We start from the raw sequence: 18,374 nt of genomic DNA on the forward strand, positions 1-18,374 counted from the left end.
AAGGTACATGCCTTATCTATCAGCTGTTGCCCATTTTATTAAAAAAATTATTTTTATATCAGAAGCGTTTCACAAAAATGTCTAGGTGGCAGCAGTGCAAACATTCATATGCCCACATACGTGTCCCTCAGCAACACGGAGCATCAGGCTGCATGACTTCAAACATTACATACCTAGCAGGAACTGCTTGCCGTCTATAACTTCCCCTGGCCATCCAGTAATGCATATGCTTTATTTTAAAAGGGTGCCACAGTACAAAACTCACACACAGAGTATACAAACCCCAGTGTCCTACCCTGAATCCATGTGCACTGGAACATGCACATTATTGAGATGCAGCTCCAAGACTCCACAATACCTACTGCCACCAAGTTAGTGGCCCGTGCCCAGCATTCTCTGTTGTCTGAATGACTCACTTTCCCCCGGTCTCTAGCCGATGGACATTCAGCTGCGTCCAGCTCATCACCTCAGATGCTGCTGCTGTGAACACCCCCACCCTAGTATCCTGAGTCTCACCATCCACCTGACCACACGTGGCCAGGCTCACACAGGAGGGCTCCCTCTCCCCCATCTGCTCCAAGCCCCTCTTTCTCCTCCCTAACCGCCAGCCCCTTCTCTGCAGGTCACATACTCTCCTTCTGTCTAACTCTTCCTTCTGGGCTTGGCTGCAGCTCTGCCTCCTTCTGGGGGTGGCTCAGTGGGCATTGAGGGACCTCTCGGGGTTACCTGCTCTGAGTGTTCAGCCTCTCTGCACAGTTGCCAGGGTCCACAAGGACACACAAACCTACACCAGTCCTGGAGAGTGGTGATGGGAAGGATGGGAGGGCGGGAGGGGTGTGAGTAGTTGGGACCAGCATTAACTGTTCCGAGTGCTGAAGGGTAAATAGGAGTTTCTGAGCACTGAAGGCTGGAGGGAGGCAAGAGGCAAACTGGAACAGAGGGTTCTGGGATGGGGACGTGGACCAGCTAAGCAGATGGTGGGGGAGGCTGGCCAGGGGCTGTGTGGAGGCTGGAATGCCACTCTTTAAGACTGTCTGCACTCAGGTGGCCGTCTTAGGAGATGGCTGTCCATGGGAACCAGGGAGGCTGCATACACTTATTTGACACCTACTGAATGCCAAGCACTGGTGAGGAGCTGAATCACATCCATTAGGGCTCGGGTTCCTCGCCCCGTGAATGCCCCGCTCTGAGGCGAGTATTCCAGGGCTGTCCCCACTTTACAGGTGGAGAAGGAGGGACGTCTCCTAGCTACCATTCACCCCCCAGGCTGGACGGTCTCTGGGATTGCCTTTAACTCCTGCGCTGCCACAGGTTTCAGGCCCAGGGAGAGGGCCCTGCAGTAGACGGGTCACCAGGAGGGGGCACACGCTCCCAGAGGCAGGAACCCCAAGTTCGGAACCCCAGTGTCCCAAAGGCTTGCGTCGGGAGATCCGGCTCCTTCCCGTCCTCCGTGGGTCCGGGTCTCCCCGCTCTCCCGGGCCGGCGCTCACCCGGGTCGGCCCCCGTTCCCCGTGGACTCGCCCCGCAGCCGGGCCCCGCGCGCCCGCGCCTCCGCAGCCCGCGCTGTGTGACCTTGTGCCAGCCGGCTGCACTCTCTGGGCGGCCGCCTCTGGGGCCCGCGCAGACCCAGCCCCTCCCGGCGGGCGGCGGGGGTGCGGGGAAGGACGCGCAGCCCCGCGCGGCCGCCGGATCCGCGCCTGGTTTTGGGCGCAGCCGCGCGGCCCCCTCCCCCGCGAGCGTCTCCCCGCCCCCCGCCCCCTCCCCGCTCCCGGGGAGCCGGGCCCGCGGCTCCTCCTCCCGCAGCCGCATCTGGGGCGCCGCGCCGGCGAGCGGAGGCATGGGGCGCCCGCGGGCCGGGGCCTAGGGCGCGGGGCCGAGCGGGCCGGACGCAGGTGAGGCGCGGGGGGGCGGGGGGGCGCGCGCGCTGCGGGGGTGCCCCCGGTCCCCTCGGCCAGATCCCAGCTCCCGCCCCCAGATTCGGGTCTGCCGGGCGACAGACCCCCGCCCCCCCAAACCGAGGGGCGGCGCTGGCGCAGCGGAGCCCCCTCCCCCTGCCAGTTCCGTCTGCCCAGCCCCGAATCCGAGGGGGCGGCTCTGCGGCTGGGAAGCCCCCTTTCCGGGGTGGGACCCCCCCAATCAATTGCGATCTCAGCCCGAGGGTTCCGCTGCGGGCGACGACGCTGGGGCCCGGACCCCCCCCCCCCCCCCGGCCAGGGCCGGACCCCCCTTCCAGCTCTCGCTCCCGCGGGCTCCCCACGTTGGGAGGCTGTCAGGGCTGGGACGCCCCCCACCACCCCCTCCCCGAGGCCCGACCCTCCCTCCGCAGGGTGGCCAGGGGTCTGGCGGAGCCCTGCGCTGCCCACCCACCCGGAGCGGAGGGGAGGGAGGGCAGTGCCCGCCGGCCGGCCCGGGCATTCCTCCATCCATCCCGCTGCCCGGCGCGCTGCCCCCGCCCGCCCGAGCCGGGTCCCCGGCCCTGGCATCTGAGGAGGGGGCGGCTGTGTGCGCGCCCGGGAGGGGCCCTGGCGACCCGGGCACCTGGGCCGGGGCGCGGGGGGGGGGCGCTCACGTGGCGCGGGAGGCCCCCACGTGCGGCGCCCCGCAGGGAACGGGGTTCGCGTGCCGAGCGGCGGCAGGTGGCCCAGGTGGCGGGGGAGGCCGGCCGGGCACAGAGGTGCCGCGCGCCGACGGCGCTCACCTGCCCCTCCGCCGGGCGCGCGCTGCCGCCCACCGCGCCCACCGCCCCGCGCCCCGCGCCCCGCGCGCCTGCCCCGGCCTCGCCTTCCTCTCCGGCTCCCTCCGCGCACTGCTGGTGTGGGGGGCCAAGAAAGCGGGCGGGGGGCTCGGGGGCGGGGACGGCCAGGTGTGGGGGTGGGTGGGGAGGGGGAGGAAGAAGAGGGGGCGCGCCCGGACGGGAAGGCTCGGGCTGGGAAGGCAGCGCGCACTGGGAGAGGGTGCCTGGACCCCCACCTGCCGGGCGGTGGGAACGGCGAGAGGGGGAGGGGGCTGCCGTCCCCGCCGGCCTCGCTCCCAGCCCGATGCCCCCCAGGCCTGGCGCTCAGCCGGTAGCCTCCACTTGCGGGAGGGGCTGGCGGGGGCTGGCGTTTCCTGCCAGGCTGGGGCTGTACCTGGACCGGTTCCGAGAGCGCCTGTCCCACCGAGGAGGACTATGAGCCGCATGGTCCGGGGTGGCGCGGGGGGGGGGGGGGGGGAGGCGGGAGCCAGATCCCCTCTGTGGGCGGGTGGCGGGGCTGGGTGGGGCCGCAGAGCCAGTGGCCACCGCCAGGCCCCGGTGGGTGACAGACGCCTGGCAGCCGAGTGGCTAGCCGGCTGTGCACGTGGGGCAGGCGTGTGGCGTGTGCCGGCGTGCTGGCCCAAGGAGGGGCGCTCCCAGACCCCTGGGTCCGCTGGAGGAGCGAGCCGAGAGACACAGCCTCTGGGAATGTGCCAGTGGGGCGGCTGGGGTGGGGCGCTGCCACCCTCCCACATTCATCCATCAGCCTCCGGCTAGACCTGTGCTAGGCACTGGGACGGGGGTGCACGGCTCTGCCCCCTTCCGGAGCCCCTGTTTTGTAGGGGGTCCACTCAATGCCGGGCTCTGTGGATGGAGCACAGACTGAAGAGGACTCAGGGGCCAGAGCAGGCTGATTGAGGACTGAGTTCCGTGGGGGTCTGCCTTGAGGGAGAGAGAGAGCGAGCTGCAGATTTGCGGGCAGCACCCCGAGAGTAGCTGCCAGGCGCGGAGCTGGTGTTTTGGAAGGGAGGCCGTGCCGCCCCTGGGAACTGACGATAGACTGTGTACTTTGGAGCCTTCGGAAGACGCGGTGACGTATTGGCTGTGCCGGGGGACCCGCTGGCAGCTCCTTCGGATCTCGTGTGCGTTAGGGGCCACCAGCTTCCTGGGCGCTTCTGTGTGACAGAGAGGCTCTGACGAACAGGGCTGGGCACTCTGTGTGACAGGAGGCAGGTGGACTCCACCTGCCCATGTACATCTGCGATTAAGTGATGGATTCATTCATTCAGAGAGTGACATGATGGGGCTCTGGTGCCTCTCAGTTCTTCTGCTTAGGCGTTTTTGAACGCGGACTGTGGACTCAGCGTCTTGGATGCCGTCTGTCTTAACAAACTCACAGTAGGTACTCAGTGCCCGTGGCTCCCAGCCACATCTCGCATACCCTTGCACGACTTCAGTTCTGGTCCCCATGGTCTCTTTTAGTTCCTTGGGCTGGCTGTGTTCCCCTGCCTCAGGACCTTTGCACCAGCCAGTTCTGCTGCTTGGATGCCCCCCTTTTCTCCACCGCCTGCCTGCTTGCTACCTTCCTACTATGCCTTGGCTGTGCCTCAGGTTAGGCATCACTTGGCACTTTCAAGGCCAGCCTTCCCTGAAGCCTGGATCCCTGTTAATTAACCCTTTCCTCGCCCCAGGTCTCTGCCTTCACTGCCCAGAGTTTGCATTCTGTACTGGGTGTCTCTTCTCTGACATTCGGGGGTGTAGGGGGAGCACCCCCTGCCTCTTCACGCCACGCCCCTACGCCGGCTCAGGTCTCAGTTCCTCCTGACTTCGTTTATTTTTTTTGACTGAGTGCAGGAGCCGTTTGTCTGGGCCACTCAGCGTCAGCGTCCAGGGAGGGGTGGTCAGCATGGGGAGGGCTTGGTTACATGACTCCGTTGCCCATGTGACCATCAACCATCGTAGCTCTGGCTTCCCGGCCTCCAGCTGGGTCTGTGAGCCCGTGGTGTGGGCTGGGCTCTGTGTCCACTTGAGGCCCTGTGTCTGTGGGGCCCCCTCGGAGCTCTGCAAGCCGGGCCAGGTCCAGGCTTGGCCTGTGCTGCCCTGCGGGGCCCCCCACCTCAGCCCCGTTGCCCCTCGTTGCTCTGGTTTACTGAGTCTCTCCTTTTCCTGGGTCACCCACGTGTGTGTGTCTCCACTTGCGAGCCCCCCGACTCCTCTTCTGGGGCACTCGTGGCTTCCGTGGCCTGCTCAGCACACAGCCCCGCGCCAGGCGTGGGCACAGAGTCCAGCCCTGGGTTCCTGCCCTGTGAACAGGTCGTCCTGGGGCCCCTCCCTGGGCTGGACAGGAGGCCCGGGTGCCCGGCACATGCAGGGCCCACTGGTGTGGATTTACAGGAAGGGGGTTGGGGCGCAGGGCGAACGGGAAACGGAGGGGAAGTCCAGTGCTGGCCAAGAGCACTGCGTGGGTCAGGGCAGGGGGGAGGCAGGTGAGCTCAGGGGCAGTGGGGCGGGGTGGGGGGGAGGCCCTCTAGGGGGAGGCGGCGTTTCCCTAGGCCACAGGAAGGCTGGCCAGAGGGTCAGGCCCGTGGTGGTTGGTGTCCAGTGTGGCCAGCTGCCCCCTTGCTTGTGCCCTAGCTTGTGCCCTGAGCTGGTTGGGGGGGCCCTCCAGTCATCTGCCTCGGACCCGATGATCTTCCCCGTCTCAGTGTGGTCCGCACCCTCTACGGGGACCTCAGGCGCCGTCTCTCCTGGGGCCTCATAGGGGGCTGTCCTGGCTTAGGGAGTTTTCTTGGCTCTGGAAGGGAGCATGTGCTCATGCCATAGGGTCCCAGGGCACCAGTGAGCAGTTTCTTCTCTCAGATGTTGGTTAAGGGGAGTGCCGGAGGGTGGCCCCCAGTTATGCAGGCCCTTTGGGGCCCTTTCAGAGGAGAGGGGTGCTGTGTGTCGATCCAGGCCCTCCCCTGCCCCCACCCCGTCAGATTCTTAGGGGCCCTTCCAGACTCTCAGGAGAGGATGACTTTCTTGTGGTCAGCTGGTCAGCGGGGGCCACCTTTGTTGTGCCTCTGGTCCCTGTCCCTTACCCCCTCATGGTTGTCCCAGCCAAGCCCCGAGCTGTTGATGTATTCACAGTACTTCACAGTTTGTAGAACATGCGGTTCCCCATATCCTGCAACATCCAGCCCCCGGCCACCCCTTCTCGGGAGAGGAATGGGATGCTGTCCCCATCTGACAGGTGGGAACACTGAGGCTCAAGGTCACACAGAGGTGGGGGGGTGAGCCCCCTGCCCCGGGCCCTGGGGGTGGCAGCATGTACAGGGCCTCTAGCTCCCCCCCCACACACACACACTTCATTTCCTGAGCCCAGGCGCGGGGCTCCGATCCCTTCGTGCTGGGTTCTGCAACGCTGCCTCCTCCCCACCGAGCTGTCTGACGTGGCCTTTTCAAAAACCCAAAATGAATGGAAGCAAATTTTGTTTGGAGAATTTCGCTACTCCCTTCACCAGGGCTGGTTGCAAAACCAGGCTTGGGGATCGTCCCTGCTGCTGCTGCTGCTGCAGCTGATGAGGATGATGATGATGAAGGGCCATTGGCTGACGCCCCACTCCCGGGAGCCAATCCCAGGCCTAAGTACCTTAAACCAGTGTCTCCGGGAGTCCCGCCCCATCCTATCATCGTTGGCCCCACCTGGCAGATGAGGAGACCCACAGAGTGTTTGTACATCGTCTAAGGCCCCGGGGCTGGTGCCCTGGACACACCTGCGCATGCACACACGCGCACACTCGCGCGCTTCCTCCCTCCTCGGCGCTTGGTGTTGGGATGACCAGGGCTGGTGCTGCCTATGGGGTCTTGCACACTTTTAGTGGTGCTGCTCGCACATGCTTGGTTGCAGTGCGCAAGAGACAGCACACTCGGTTGTGGCCGGGGATCCACAGCTACGGGGCCACCAGGAGTCCCATTGGCCTATGGGCCAGTGTCGCAGCCAGCTGGAGGCCTCACAGCGGAAGGCCGACGCTCTGCCACTGCCCTGCGCCCAGGCCCCTGTTCTCTGGCCCTGTGTCCTAGAACCCCGCCGTGCCCGTGTGCTCGGGAGCAGAGGGAGCGGGGCCATGGGGCCCACCTGGCGTCCGGGAACCACACAGCAGACCTGGTCCCCTGGTTTGGGGACACCTGAACCCACACCCTGAGGGGGGTGCAGAAATCGGCCTGATGCCGGGGACCCTTGGGCTCCCCCAGCAGCTTGCCCAGCCGGCCCCAGGGATGAGGCGGCCACCACCTCCCACCTCTGTGCGCTGCACGGACACCAAGTCCGGGAGCTGCCCGGAGTCCCACGCAGGGAGGAGAGTGACGGTGACTGGCGGGACAGGGAGAACAGAACCCTTGTTCCTGGGGAACGTCCTGTACAGGGGCAGCCCCCGGTCACCTGGGGGGGTACCGCCACCCTGAGAGGGCAGCCGAGCAGACGCCGCGGTTGCATGGTTGCAGCCTGTCCCACCTAATGAGAAGGCCGTGGAGGTGGCTGGTCCCCTGCAGTTTGCTGAGGCGCCATCGCCTTCGGTGCCCGCGTAGGGGGTCACCTGCAGATTGCCCAGGAGGTGGGCGGGCTGTGCCTTTGATCCCAGAAATAGGGCAGGTGCCCCCGGTGTATAAATAGCGTCCGGGGATGCTTAGTGAGCGCCTGCTGTTTACCGCGCAGCCCCGAACTGGGGAGCCAGCCCCGGAGGAAGGCGAGGCTGGCATGGTGCGGGCAGGGGCTCTGAGCTCTGCCTGCTGGGGCGGGGGGCACAGAGAGCTCCTTCCTCGGGCACAGTGGGTCCAGGGGGCAGGCGGGAGTGGGAGCGGGAAGCCGCTGTGCTTGTGAGTGGTCTCTGTCTTGTTCGGCAGAGCGTGGAGCTTTGGCTCCCGGGCGCCTTCCCTCGGCAGGGCAGGGTGGGCTGGGTCGGGGCCCTCCGCCTGGCTCCGCGCCCCCAGTCCCCGCCCGAGGCGAGGCGGGGAGCCTTTCCACCCGCCCACTGCGGGCTGACTCCACGCGGTGACGCAGCTGCCAAGGACTCGAGCGCAGCTTGGAAACGGGGATCAGGGTTTGCTAAGATGGGGGGGAGCGGTTCTTCCCACCACCCCCAGCTGCCCGCCTGCCTGCTTCCCTCCTTCCCCGGCTGCTGCCGCCAAGCCCGGTCCCTCCGTGGCTCTGCCAGATCCACTTTGGGGGAGGGAGACTCGGGCTAGAGGCTGCCCTGGACGAGGCCCAAGTTCAGGTGTCTGCCTACCTGGGGCCCCGCTGTGTGTCCTTGACCCAGTCACCTGCCATTTCAGGGCTACCGGACACAGAGACGGGCCCAGTCCTGAAGGGGGTCATTGCACCTGGGGAGGGGCTTCTGGCCAAACTTAGCCTGCACTTGGGTGGGGGGTCGGGACAACCGGTCAAGGTCAGTGGACCGGAGATGTGCCCTCTGGTCCTGTGATTGGCCCAGCTGACTGGCAGGGAGGCCGAGGCCAAGGCCAAGGGGTGCCAGGGCAAAGGTGGCACTAGGCCCAGGGCTTCCGGGGTGGCGAGACTGTAGTGGCATGAGCCCCCGCCGCACACACCCTCTCTGGGCGCCCATTCCCGGTGGTGGGGAGGAGAAGGGGCTGCCCCTGTCTGTGCTTCCTTGGCAGCCTCCACCTGCCCTGTCCCCAGAGTCTGCCACGACAGGAGGTGTGGGGAGATCACACCTCCCTGCCACCTCTGGGGTGGTGAGAGAGATTTCCTGGAGGACCCGGTGTGCGCTGGCCTTCCAGGGACTCCGCGGCAGGCAGGCGGGGACGCGGGCTGGCCTCGCAGTGTGGGCCAGGCCCCCCAGCAGCCTCCCCTCTGCCTGTCGGGCATCAACCCCTCACCCCCCTCACCAGGGAGAGGGTAGGAAGAGAGTGAGCGAGCCGCACTTGGACCCTCCTTTTGCGTAGTGGCGGGATGTCCACACTGGCTGGCAGGTGGGTGCCCACATCCTCCCACCCATCCTGTTCTCCCTCTCCTCCCCCCCACCCCCGGCTTCTTGTAACCATACATTCAGCCGACATGCCAGGTCAGGTGCGGAGCAGATGTCAGTCAAACTCCCGGGGTGGGGGGGTGGTCCACGATCCTGGGGGGGGCAGTGGGCAGTGACTTCACCTCCCAGAAAGTCCACTCGGTGCTATCCGAGCACAGACCTAGCAGGGAAGGTCAGGGAGGGCTGCCTGAGGTGGTGCCCGTGGAGCTGAGAAGGGCATGCGAGGAGGTTAATAAGCAGCTGGGTGGCAGGACTGGTGCCAAGGCTCTGGCCGGGCGCAGAGGTGGCTGTGAGAGGTAGAGAGGGAGCAGGACTGTGGTGGACGCCTTGCTGGAGGAAACCGAGGCTCCGAGAGGTTTGCGGGGTTCTGGCGGGCAAGGCCTCTGGCTGCCACTGAGCCATCTCCCGTCACCTGAGCCACTAGCCTGATGTCCGCGGCAGGGCCTGCCCTCCTGCCTCTCAGCCTCCCCCACCTCTGCAAAAGGAACAGGAAGGTCCCAGAAGGTTCTGGAGCAGGACAGACCACGCGCTCTCCTGCAGGCGTGTCCCAGGCCCTCCCGGAGCCAGCTGGCGCTCCTGGCATGCCGGGGGCAGGTGCCTGCCTGCTGGGGCCGCGCCCCTGGGGCCTCCGGGAACCACTAGCCCGGCTGGACTGGATAAACGATAAGGCCAGTCCAGAGGGAGTCAGGGAGGCCTCGGGGCCTTTGGGAATGATCTGTCTGGGCTCAGCTCCTGCCTTCGTGGCCTCCCTCCCACGTCTCCTACCTTTGACGTCCTCCAGTTGTTCTAGAAACCTCACCCAGCCACCGACACCCCAAAGAGCCCAGGACTCAGTGCAGTGTCCCCCGCCCTGCACCCTCCTGACTCCCCCCTCCTGCCCCCTCCATGGAAAGCCCCGATTCCTGGAGCGGAGTGGGACTTCCCCAGGCCTCTGGGGTTCATTCCTGCGCCTGGAATCCCCTTGCCTCACTCTCTTCTCCTGCACGAGTGCACGGCCACCCCTGGCCACCCCTGCCCAGACTCGGGGACCAGCCCCCAGGAGCTCTGCTTAGCTCTCTGCCTCCTCTCGTAGGCCGAGGTTCCCGCAGGCAGGGGCCAACGCATCCTCTTTCTGCTCTGGGCAGTGCCCACTGGTACTTGGGGAGTGGTGCGAGCAAAGCTCATGGGTGTGATCCAGGCGGGTGAGCGCAATGCCCGCTTGGTCCTCACACCCTGGCCTTAGACCCCCGGCAGCTGCCTGCGGTGGGGACCGTGCCCTCTGCTTAGCTTCCCAACCTACCCGGGCGCTTTGCAGCAGCCCCCGGAGAAAGTCTGTCCCCAGGGAAGGAATCAGTGCGTTCCTGAAGCCCTGAGTTTGGAGGTGTGTCCGTCACCGCGGCCTGGTCCACACCAACTTGTTTCGGTACCGACTTTTCAGAGGGTGATACCAGACCCCCCCTTCCCGTTCTGTGGCGTGCAGGGGGCCCCATGAGGTGTACGGCTCTTTCTTATCTGCCCCCTGGTGTCTGCGGGCAGCGCTGGAGCAGCTGGGGGTCGCTGGAGCAGCTGGGGGTCGGCCGTGGGAAGGAGGGAGGGTAGTACCTCTTCGGTGAGTGGGTCGCCAGCGAGCGGGACCCCCACATCGCCCCCTGGAAGCAGCTCTCTGCCCTCCTAGCCCTCATCTCCAGCCTTGCTCGTGCTCAGCCACCCAACATGAAGTCACTTGGGCAGTGGTGTAGACTCTCACACGCAACCTCACGCCAGTGCCTGTTGGGGAATGCAGTGTAGATGCCGCCGCCACGAATGGGGGTGGGAGGGAGGGGCGCCCTGTGTCCAGTGGGGCCTGGGCCAGGATGCTGCCTCAGCTTGCCCCGGGGCTCTGTGTTGGGGGCACTGCAGCCCCTCACAGCTTGGGAGACGCAGCAGAGGGGCCGGGAGACCCCGAGGGCCGCCAGCAGCCCAGAGCGGGAGTCTGAGTGTGGCCTGGGCCCTCAGTGTCCATCTTAGCTGAGGTGCGGCGGGCAGGGGCGGGGAGGCCCCCGGCTGAGGGGCTTTGGGGCCTTTGTGGATTACAGGTCGGGATGTAACTTGTCAGTAGAGTACGTGTCTTGTCTCTGGGAGGCCCTGGGTTCGATTCCTGATACTGGGGGGGGGGGACAAGAATGAGAGGTTAATGGCCATTAAGTTATTGATTATGTATTTTCTGTGGTTTAGTTTTAAATTGAGAGATCAAAGCAGGATGGAAAGTGGTTCAGGTCAAGCCTGGGATCGCGTTTCTGTCTGTGTTGCTTTAGAGAGGCCCTAGTGAGAGGCCCTAGGGGCCATAGCGGGCAGTGCTGGGAGCTGCTCCCAGGTGGTCACTCAGGGGACTCTGTGGTGCTGGGGAGGGAGCCTAGCCCCCCGCTCCCTCCGCACATGTCTGCGCTGCCCATTGAGCCATCTCTCTGGCCCTGCCCAGCAGGCTCTTTGGAGCCACAGGGTGGCGGCCAGTGGGCTGGTCCCCTGGGAGGAGCCAATGCTGAAGGCTGAGCAGGGCCCAAGTCCTGTGTGTGGCTAGGGCTGGAGGGAAGCAGGTGCCAGTGACTGACCCCCCCGCCCCCCTCCCCGCTGCACCCGCAAACACCTCCCCACTCTCCAGCTCAGTTCCTGGAAGGTCAGCAGAGAGTGGGCAGAGAGTGACGGGCTCATCCCATCCTACAGATGGGAAAACTGAGGCCTATTAGTGCCTTGCTGAGGGTCTGGGGGAGGATGGAATGCCCTTCTGTGTTGGGGGCACTGTGTTCCCCGCTGAGGGGTTCTCAGAGACCCTCACAAAGCTGGGGAGAGTTATGTGAAGCCCGGGATGCCTGGGAGTCAGCATGCCTGTCCCCAGTGCCCCCCGCTGTCCCCCCTGCGCCCGTGGCAGGCCTGCCTCTGCAGGGCAAGGGGGAGCTGCCTTCCCCTCTGCCATGTGCACCAAGTCGTGGCCCACTGGGGGGGATCCCCTCCTCCAGCCCCTTCCCCGGCTCTGCCCGTGCTCCCCTCCCCCTCCCCCTACTTCTGTGTCCCCTCCCCCAGCCTCACTCTGTCCCCTTCCTCCTCTGCTGCCCTGGTTCGCCCGTGACCCACATTCAAGGCACAGGTCTGATGTGTGTTGTGGGGGGTGGGGGACAGCGGGCAGTGGGAACCCCCCGCTTGGGGGGGCTGCCGGCACCTGAAGGTGGATGTCCGATGCCAGGGATGCCCCGTCGAGGTTCGCGCCCAACTCTGCAGGCCTGCCCTGGCCCCTGCTTGCCCACCCCCCCCCCCCCCCCCCGCTTACCCCATTTCCGGCCAGCACGTCTCTGTTCCGCCTGCTCACGCTGTGCATTCCCAGGGCCGCTGTGCTGGTTGGGGCCGACTCTCGGGACTGCGACGGCCATACCCAGAGCCACTAGCGGGGGCAGGGGGTACCTGAGCATCCTGCCCTCTGCTGCTGCTGCTGGCAGCCCCCCTCCCAGGATGGCCCTCAAGCCCCCCCAACTGTGTGCCTGTGTAGGTGTGGCCCTTGAAAGCATGCCCCCCTGAGCCAGCCCCCCCCCCCCCCGGGGCCAGCCTTCCCCCCGCCCCCCCGCCCAGGCCGGAGTGAGGACCCAGCTGTGGGGGTGGGGAGGAGGTGGGCGAGCAGGAGGTGGGACCTCTAGGGCCAGGTGGGGGTGCGGGGTCCTCATTCTCGCTGCCCTGAGCCCTGGAGAGCTGCAGGGGTCAGGGGGAACGTTCTCAGCAGGACAGTGCCGGCCCGGGGTGAGTGTAGGGTGGAGTGTGGAGGGCCCGCGGCGGCACCCACTCTCCCCGGGGCTGGCTCGGGCTCCCGCAGCAGATGCGGGAGTCAGAAATAGCTCGCACGTGCTCCGTGCTGGAAGCTGCCCCGCCTCAGTGCGTTTCATCGGGCCCGCACAAGGACGGCCAGGGGGGCGCGGTGACCTTCTACCTCCGCTGATTAATAGACCGGGCACTGGGGCAGCTGGCGGAGCTGAGGGAGCGACTTAGGGGGAGGGGGGCTGCCAGGGGTCCGCCCCGCAGGCGAGGGAAATGTAGGGGGGCTGGAAAGCCGTACCTGTCACCAGAATCATGTCCAGCCCCAACAGGCCCGCACAGGCCACCGGGAGCGTGGACATTCCCAGCACCCCATCTCCGTGGCCCGGCAGATGGACTTGGCCACTCTTTTCCTCTTTGGGGTTTGGGGCCACACCTGGTGGTGCTCAGGGCATACTCCTGGTATCTGGGCTCAGGGGTCACTCTCAGCGAGGCTTCAGGGACCATACGGGGGTTCAGGGCCATACCAGGTTTAGGACTTTTATACGGGATGCTGGGGGTCGAACCTAGGTCAGCCTCACGCGCGGGAGTGTCCTACCCGCTGTTCTCTCCTTCTGACTGATGGTTCTTTTGGTTGTCGGAGAATGATGGAGCCTCGGTCCCCTCTGTGCCAGGCCTGGGATTGGCAGAGAGGACGTGGCACATCACACGGGGGAATTCAAAATGGCAAGTAAGACCAGTGATGAGGCCAAGACCCAGTGCCAATGGGAAGTGGCCCTGGGAGGAGGCGAGCAGGGGAGATAGTCCTGGCTGAGGGCACGGCCCGCGGCCAGGCCCTGATGGGAGGGCACTGGCGTTAGCAGGGAAGGGAAAGGAAGAGAGGGGCCAGAGTGCTGATGCCAGGAGGAAGAAGGAAGTGAAGAAGAAGGAAGTGAAGTATGAGGGAATAGCAGGGACCCCACCCTCAGTCTTCTTATCTGTAAAGTGGGGCCAGCTGTGGTCCTGCCCTCATAAGACTGTTGTGAGGATGCAATGTTGTGTAGGACTGGAGACTGTGTGGCTCCCAGCAAGGCCCTGGGCAGTTTGGAAGGGACTCCGGTGCCGCTGTTGAGGTAGACGGCTTTGCGCCCCGTGATGTCATGTTACTCCCATTCACCTAGGCTTCCTTCCCCTTGGGCGCTGGCCCCTGGCTACACACGAATGGCTATTTAAAACCTTTCTTCTGAGGTCTGGTGTGTTTTGGAATGTGTAGATTCTAAGTATGTGGCGTAGCTTCACGTTGTGTAGATTTGTATACCTGTCTCATGCAAGAGCGCATGCATAGATTTAGGTGTGTGTTTGTAGACACACACAAAACCCTGGTAACACCATTCAGACCTGGCTATTCCCAATTTTCCTGAAAGATTCTGCCATGCCTTTGCCCTTTTAATTGCCCTCCCCTCACGCCTCGAGGTCAGCCAATATTCTGACTTCTAAAGCCATAGCTTAGCTTTGCCTGTTGCGAACCTTAGTACAAATAGAATCATTCGGGGTGACCCTTTTGGTTCCGTCTGCTTTTGCTCACCGTCTTTCTGTGGAAGTTAACCAGGTCACTGTGGGTTGTAGATCATTCTGTTCCATCACTGCCTGGAATTCCATGGACTGAATATTTTTTTTGGGGGGGGGTGGGATTCTTTTTTTTTTTTTTTTTTGCTTTTTGGGTCACACCTGGCCATGCACAGGGGTTACTCCTGGCTTTGCACTCAGGAATTACTCCTGGCAGTGCTCAGGGGACCATATGGGATGCTGGGAATTGAACCCGGGTCGGCCACATGCAAGGCAAACGCCCTACCCGCTGTGCTATTGCTCCTGCCCCCATCATATGAATATTTCATGCTTCATTCTATTGTTTTTGTTTGTTTTGTTCGGGAGGGTAGGTGTGACGCCTGCTGATGCTCCTGGCTCAGTGCTCTCGAGGCCGCTTCCAGAGTGCTAGGGATGGGACCTGGGGCTCCTGCCTGCGAAACCTGTGCTCCAGCCCTTTGCGCCGTCTCCCTGGCCCATCAGTCTGCTGTGAATAGACATTTCCACCCTCTTCACTGCCCACACAGATGGCGCTGCTCAGAACTCTCTTACACGTCCCTTTTGGAGAACGTAGAAGTTATTTCTGTTGACTCTCTACCCAGGATTGGAGTTTCTGGGTCACGGACGATGCATATGTTTAAGTGGAGTGGAGCCCGCCAACCCTTCTTTCCGAGCGGTTGTGCTCCTCCGTTACCCCCCTGTACCCCGCTCCGGCACCTTGGGCATCAGCTGCTCCGCGTCCTCGCCTCCGTGCTGACACAGCTCTCCTCGGGAAGCTGCTGGGAACCTCGTCAGCCCGTCTCATGCCAGCCCAGTGCCGTGGGCATGCAGGTTGCTGCCAGCACATACAGACTCTTCTCTTGTTGTTTTGATTTGGGGGGGGGGTGCGGTGTGGAGGGCACCACACCTGGTGGTGCCTGGGGGCTACTCCAGGTTCCATGCTGGGGTCACTCCCAGTGGTCACTCAGGCCACATGGCCCCAGGGATCGAGCCAGACTCCAGTGTGCAAAGCATGTCTTCAGCCCACTGAGTTCTTTCAGGCCCAATGTGATTTATTATGTTTTTAATGAGAAGACAGAGACTGGAGGGGCTGGAGCGATAGCACAATGGGGAGGGCGTTTGTCTTGCACGCAGCTGACCCGGGTTCGATTCCCAGCATCCCATATGGTCCCCTGAGCACCGCCAGGGATAATTCCTGAGTGCAGAGCCAGGAGTGACTCCTGTGCATCGCCAGGTCTGACCTAAAAAGCAAAAAAAAAAAAAAAAAAAAAGAGAGAGAGAGAGAGAGACTGGAGATGTACCTAAGGGATTGGATTTGAGCCTGGCATGGGTGAAGCCCTGGATTTGATCCCTGGCACCTCATGTCTCCCTCCTCTGCAGCACCACTGAGCATGACCTTGGCATCTTCTATGCACGCGTGCGCACGCGCGCGCGTGCACACACACACACACACACACACACACACACACACACCACTAATTTTTAAAAATAGACTAACGAGGGGGCTGGAACAATAGTACATCGGGTAGGGCTTGCTGACCTGGGTCTGATCCCCAGCATCCCATATGGTTCTCTGAGCACTGCCAGGAGTAATTCCTGAATGCAGAGCCAGGAGTAACCCCTGGGCATTGCCGGGTGTGGCCCCCTGCCAAAAAAAGAAAAAAAAAAGAAAAAGGAAAGAAAAGGTAGAATGATGAAAGCAACCAGATACCACTCAGCAGATGAATGGGTAAATCGTGGTAATATGTTTAACGGAATATTATTCAGCCATAAAACGAAATGAGCTATCAGCCCGCCAAAAGCGACGTGGAGGATTTAAACACAATTACCAAGTGGAAGATGACAGTCTGAAAAGATCACATAGTGTGTGATTCCAACTATATGACATTTTGGAAAAGGCAAAACTATCAAGACAGTAGAGAGATGAGTGGTTGCCAGGGCGCGGTGCGGGCGGGGGTGCAGGAGTAGGTAGAGAGCAGGGAGGTTTTAGAGTGCTGACACTTCTGGGAGTTTTTCACGTAGTGTCCACAGATATCAACACCAGATCACCCGGAGCCCGGTGGAGCTCTGGAGCCCACCCCCCAGGCACCAGACAGCCCCCAGGACCAGTCCTAATACAAACCATGGTCTTTTGTTCATGCTGACGTCTCAGTGTGGGCCCCTCCATGGTAACCAAGACACCCCTCTAATGCACCGTGTTAATCATAGGGAACCTGTGTGTGCGGGTGGGGAAGGGACTGAGAGAGCACAGAGATTCTGCTGAGTTTTCCTGAAAACCTAAAGTTACTTGAAAAGCAAGGCCTACTGAAAGATGAAGGATTGAAATGTATGGGACTGGAGTCGGAGAGTGCAGAGAGCGGGGGCGGTTGACCCAGGTTCAAATCCTGGCACCCCGTATGATCCCCCGAGACCACCAGCAGTGACCCCTGAGCACAGAGCCAGGAGTAAGCCCTGAGCAGCACTGAGTGTTGAGTGTAAACAGAGTAAAACTATGAAAGGAGAATGACCCCAGCAGAAGCCGTGCGAGGCGTTGAGGTGCCCTTCAGTTCTCCATGGGTCATCTTTTATTTTTGAGATTGGAGGAACCCTCCCGACACATGTGCATTTCACTCCTGTACCTTCCCTCCCTTCTCCTCTGGGGTGGAGGCACTTCGCCCCTGTCTTACTTAAAACTCTTCCTACACATGATGTTTAGTGTCTCCCTAAAGAGAAGGAGTTGATTTACATTCTGATGATGGAATCAGAGTCTTTGTGTTTAGGAGGGAAGAAATGGAGATTGATGAGGTGATGAATCGCAGTTTATGGGCGTTGTATTTTAGGAGAAATGATTTAGAGTGATAGCATCTTCCTTGGTACCAGCGAAGCCCAGAATCGCAGTACAGTTATCTTCAAATGACAGAATGAGGTGTGTTTACATTCTGGAAATAAATGATTATGGATCTTAAAACAGATGAGTTGAATGTCTCAAGACTAAAAGAACTTTAGAACTTTCTTAGTTGAATGAACCAGTCAAGGTATCCTTATTTAATCTTGTTTTCCCTAGAGTAGCTTTGATTTTTCTTGCAAAACCAGCTTTTATTGAGGACCGATTGATGTACTCTCAATCATGCATATTAAAAGTGCTTAATTTGATAACCATTTTGGTGGGGCAGGTGGGGAGGGGCACAACCAGTGGTGCTCAGGCTCATTGTCAGGGCTCAGTCTTGACTCAGTGCTCAAAGATCACTCTTGGAGGGACTTAAGGGATGCTGGGGATCGAACCTGTGTCGGCAGCACGCAAGGCAAGTGCTCTATCCAGTATAGTATCACCCCAGCCCGTGAATTTGATAATCTCTTTATGAGTATATACAGCCAGGAAGCTGTGACACCGTGAAGATAGTAAACGTGCCCATCACCTCCCACAGTTCCTTTGTGGCCTGGGTCCTTCCTCCAGCCAGCAGCTCCCCCCAGCCTACTCCCTGCCCTATCTGCTCTTGCCCCTTCTCACTCCTCAGCAGTCATTTGAAACGTCTAGAATTATACCTCCTCCTCCTCTTACAATTATTTAAAGATTTTTCCTCCTCCTCCTCCTCCTTGTGCTCCTCCTCCTCCTCCCGCTTCTCCCCCTTCTCTTATAATTATTTGGAGATTCATTCATGTGGTACCGCATATCAGTAGTCCATGGTTTTCATTGCTGCATAGTATTTCATATTAATTGCATTAATCATTTTACTTGGTGGATTTAGGGCTCTCGTGCATAAAGCGTCTACAACTATGTACCAGTCTCTCAGGATATGTCCTCACTTCTTTGGATTTAATATCTAGGAGAAGAATGGACTTGACAATGCAGTAAGTTTGTGTTGAACTTTTTCGTCTGGAGATGCTTGTGAGTGGCCCTTTGGTGGTGCTCTTTGGGGCAGGCAACATGCAGTACTGGGGATCCAAGCCAGGTGCCCTGTGTGCAAAGTCATTGTCCTTTAGTCATTCGAGCTATCTCCATCCTTGCATGTTTGACATTTCCCCCCATTCGTTTATTTATTAATGTATTATCTAGCAGTGCTCTGGGCTGGACACAGCTCAGTGTCAGAAATTGCTCCTGGTGGTGCTCATGGGATGAATCCCAGCCTCCTGCTTGCAAAACATGGGCTTGGCCCTCTGAGCTGTCTCTCTTGCCTCCGTATTTTAACTTTTTACTAAATTGCCTGTGGTTTTTTTAAAAAGCGATATTACTATTTACATTCTCACCAACACTTGGAACAGTGGATCTTTCTAATATTAAACATTCTAATTGATCTGACAACGTATTGTGGAGTTAATTTGCA

The 18,374-nt window shown here is 61.3% G+C and overlaps 1 protein-coding gene across 4 annotated transcripts in view; it reads left to right on the forward strand.

The window, feature by feature from the left end:
- The first annotated feature begins 1,743 nt into the window (after positions 1-1,743).
- DLGAP4 (DLG associated protein 4) overlaps positions 1,744-18,374 on the forward strand; it is a 180,962-nt gene continuing 164,331 nt past the window's right edge. For 2 of the 4 annotated variants that reach the window (XM_055138634.1, XM_055138632.1), the window contains exon 1: positions 1,745-1,892. The gene's annotated coding sequence lies outside the window, so the exon portion shown is untranslated. Of the gene's footprint in view, positions 1,893-18,374 lie in introns of all 4 variants that reach the window. The other 2 variants (XM_055138635.1, XM_055138633.1) reach the window with 2 other exon arrangements.

Source organism: Sorex araneus, chromosome 5 (genome assembly GCF_027595985.1).
Source record: "Sorex araneus isolate mSorAra2 chromosome 5, mSorAra2.pri, whole genome shotgun sequence".
Lineage (NCBI taxonomy): Eukaryota > Metazoa > Chordata > Mammalia > Eulipotyphla > Soricidae > Sorex > Sorex araneus.